General features: G+C 35.7%; 1 pseudogene; it reads left to right on the top strand.

The window, feature by feature from the left end:
• Positions 1–2,669: 2,669 nt before the first annotated feature.
• Positions 2,670–3,687, top strand: LOC150021999 (COP9 signalosome complex subunit 5 pseudogene; annotated as a pseudogene).
• Positions 3,688–4,459: the final 772 nt, after the last annotated feature.

Raw genomic sequence — 4,459 nt, 5'->3', positions numbered from 1 at the left:
GATCGAACCAGCGACACTTAGCTCGCAGGCCGACGCTCAATCCACTGAGCCAAACCAGCCAGGGGGAGAGACATGAGTAGGGTTAAAGAATTCCAAAAACAATGAGGAAACAAGAACCTAGGGAATAATGAGAGTGAGTACCCATCAGTATCTCTGAATTGGAAGTAACAAGGGAGAGACTGATGTTTCCAGAGTTTGGAGAGAGCTAGAGCCTTGGGACCAGAAAGCCTGACAGGAGCTGTGGCTGAATAAATAGCTCTTCAAAACTCCATGTGTGTAAAAATCACCTTGGAGTATTGATGAAGGTAAGGTTCCAATTCTATCATTCAGTGGTGGGCCTCAGATCCTGAAGTTTTAACAGGCCCTCCAAAGCTAAACCATCCTGTCCTTGGGTCATGCTATAAGAGGCAAAATGATAGGGAAACGTAGTCACAGCCACATATAGGGTATAAACCAGACAAGTTTCTGGAAAACAAGTGTCCTTTAGGTTTCTTTTGTAAATTGCATTCCAAGTAGATGAGATTCAAGGTCCCTCTTTTATCTAACACTGTATTCTAAGACCTATTAAACTAAAAACTAAAAACATGGTTTCAAATGCAGTCTTAAGACACTGCCATTAGACAACCCTCATCTCATTAAGGCTTATTACTATTAGGCTTTGAGAAAGAATTTTTTTTTTAAACTCACCAAAATATTGTAGTGGATACTTCTGCATAATAGAGTACAGTGATTTTATTTTTTCTTGTTTACATATATTTTTTCATTGTTTTTATATTCAACATGTATTAGAATATAGCAAAACAATAAGTTACAAAAACGAACAGATACAGAGTATTTTAGAATGCTTAAATTCAAAAGTATAGCTCCATAAATTCACAGATATTTCTAATATTTCAAGGGAACTATTTAAAATATAAACCATTATATCACCCAGATATGCAAAGCTTTCATAGTGTCATAGTAAACTTTTGTATCAAAAATAAATCATCAAGGCTGAGATTGAAAGCTTCTATATTGCTTCCCAGAGCTGATGATAAAACAAATACTTCAGGAAAAATGAGCTCTGGAAAAACAAAGAATGTGCCACTGATTACAAATGATTTTTACCTAGTCAGGCAACATGGATATTGTTATACTCATAGGATGGAGGAGAGAAAGATCACAGCTATTTACAGAGTTACAAAGGGAAAGCCCTTCATTCCCTAGCTGCAGAATTGTCCTGAGATTCCACAGCTGACTTCTACTCTTCCCAATCCCTCATCCAAATAAGGCAGCACTTCCTGTTGCTTTAATAATAACCTTTACAACTGACTTCCAGAACTCTCATATCTGCTTTGACATAACTTCCAAACTTCTTTATATTTTCAAGGACTATGATATGGTTCTTCTATTGATGTATACTGTTAAAAAGTAAAGGAGAGAGAGGGGAAGTAAAAATAAATCCTGAAAGAAAGATGGGAATATATTTTTTTAAGGGAAAATAAGCAAGTGAGATAATTCTTAATGAATACACAAGAGTCAGAATGGCTTCATCCTTCTCAATGGCAATGTCTTTAAAGTCCTGAGAGAAAATGATTTTAAACTTAGGGTCTAATATACAGTTAAACTAATACTAAATGACAGGGCAGAACAAGACACTTGTAGAAATGTAAAGACTCTAAAATTTTTTCTACACAAGGTTGTACATGAAATTCTAAAGGTGTTACTTCTGCAAAATAATAATAATAGAATAATTTTAAAACAAAGATATAGAACATGCGAAAGAAGGTTAAGAAAAAAACTAGAAAAGAGTAAATACAGAACTAAGGCTAATGTTTATTGGTACACAGTGATAAAATAAATTTTCTACAGGTAAACTCTATTTGAATTAAACATGGGTGATAACAAGTGGTGGAAGAAAAATAATATGTTAATGAGGTTTTATTTTATGGGGAGACAGAAGATGGGGAAAAGGTAAAGACAATGAATAAGCTAGCTGTTAATAAGTCCCTTGTTACTTCTACTCTTGGGCACTCTCATGGAAGTTCAATTCTATGGTAACATCAAAAAGGAAAATTACAACAAGAAAAAGATAAAGAAAAATCGCACACCATTATTTCTAGATGATATAGTAATATTTTTGATGATATAGTGAAATCCCTAGATAATCTGAGATATCTAGATGCTATAATGATTATTCTTTCTAGATGACAAAGTAAATGTCCTAGATAATCTATGATAACTTAAAAACAGCTAGAAGGAATAAGAGAGTTCAATAAGATACCTTATACAATATCAAAATTAAAATTAGTAGCTTTCCTAAACATCAGTAATGTACAATTAAAATACGTTAAAGAGACAAAATGGGTTCATATACAAGAAATAATAAAACTGAGCTAAGTATATAAAATATTCAAAAAATAGTGCAAATTCTCTATTAAAAAACTATAAAGTATCTAATGATATTATAGAAGACTAGAATAAGTGAGGAAAATATGTTTATAGATAACAAAACTCAATACATGAAATATGTCAATTCTCACCAATCTATAAATTTATATGATATTCCGAGGTGTCATGGCTACCTCGAGAGGCTAGTACGAATTTGCATCTGTGGTGCGGGGTCCGAAGCCCATACCTGGAAACCCAACGAGGTGAAGTTGCGTCTTGGTTGTGGAAGCGACAGCTTCTCGGTTTCCTGGAGATGGCGGCGTCCGGGAGTTGTATGGCCCAGAAAACCTGGGAATTGGCCAACAACATGCAAGAAGCCCCGAGCATTTATGAAATCTACAAATACGACAAGAAACAGAAGCAAGAAATCCTGGCGGCGAAGCCCTGGACTAAGGATCACCATTACTTTAAGTACTGCAAAATCTCAGCATTGGCTCTACTGAAAATGGTGATGCATGCCAGATCAGGAGGCAACTTGGAAGTGATGGGCTTGATGCTGGGAAAGGTGGCTGGTGAAACGATGATCATTATGGTCAGTTTTGCTTTGCCTGTAGAGGGCACTGAAATCTGAGTAAACGCTCAGGCTGCCGCATGTGAGTACATGGCTGCATATATAGAAAATGCCAAATAGGTTGGCCGCCTTGAAAATGCAATTGGCTGGTATCGTAGCCACCCTGGCTATGGCTTCTGGCTTTCTGGGATCGATGTTAGTACTCAGATGCTCAATCAGCAGTTCCAGGAGCCATTCGTAGCAGTGGTGATTGACCCAACAAGGACAATATCTGCAGGGAAAGTGAATCTTGGAGCCTTTAGGACATACCCAAAGGGCTACAAACCTCCTGATGAAGGACCTTCTGAGTACCAGACTATCTCACTTAATAAAATAGAAGACTTAAGTGTACACTGCAAACAATACGATGCCTTAGAAGTCTCATTTTTCATGTCCTCTTTGGACCGCAAATTGCTTGAGCTTTTGTGGAATAAATGTTGGGTGAATACACTGAGCTCCTCTAGCTTGATTACTAATGCAGACTATACCGCTGGCCAGGTCTTTGACTTGTCTGAAAAATTAGAACAATCAGAGCCCAGCTGGGACAAGGGAGTTTCATGTTGAGTTTAGAAACACACGACCGAAAGTCAGAAGACAAACTTGCCAAAGCTACGCGAGACAGCTGTAAAACTACCATAGAAGCTATCCACAGATTGATGTCTCAGGTTATTAAGGATAAACTGTTTAATCAAATTAACATCTCTTAAACAATCACAAAATAGTACTTTGGCCTGAAGGCCAGTATAAGAAAAATACTCAAGTAATACTTTAAAACCAGTTACCGGAAACCTGATTAGAAGTATAAGGTGCTCTGAAGTGTCCTGAACATATTAACATCCTGTAATAAAAGTCTTTGAAATAAAAAATTAAAAAAAAATTTATATGATATTCCAATAAAACAGCTATAGCATTTTTGTAGCCTATAATTGTTTTTTTTTTTCTTTTAACCCTCATCCAAAGATATCTTTACTGATTTTAGAGAGAGAGAAAAGGGAGAGAGAGAGAGACATCAATGTGAAAAACATCAATCAGTTCCCTCCCATATGTTCCCTAACCGGGGGTTGAACCTGCAACCTAGGTATGTACAATGACTAGGGCTCAATCTCACAAACTTTTTGGTCTTTGGGATCATGCTTCAAACAACTCAGCCACCTGGCCAGGGCTTTAGCTTGTAATTTTGACTCATTTCTCTAGAAGAGAAAATACAAGACAATAATCCATGACAATATAAAAATGCTTAGTAAATAATTGTATAATGTATATTACATGCCTATCATTATTAGAAATGATTTATATATGTTAAGTCTTTAAAACTGCATAATATATTTATTAATAAGAATTATTTCCATTCCTTTTAGGGCTTATACACACATGTGAAGGGTTCATGACATTGTTAAGAAGAATAATTAAGTTGCAGGAACATATCTATTTTTTAAAAATTCCTCACCATATATTCCTATTATTTGAAATCAGAAGCTA

Source organism: Furipterus horrens, unplaced genomic scaffold, assembly GCF_987537825.1.
Source record: "Furipterus horrens unplaced genomic scaffold, mFurHor1.1.pri manual_scaffold_1, whole genome shotgun sequence".
NCBI lineage: Eukaryota > Metazoa > Chordata > Mammalia > Chiroptera > Furipteridae > Furipterus > Furipterus horrens.
The sequence above is the reverse complement of the archived record's forward strand: the minus strand, read 5'-3'. Positions and strand labels throughout refer to the sequence as shown.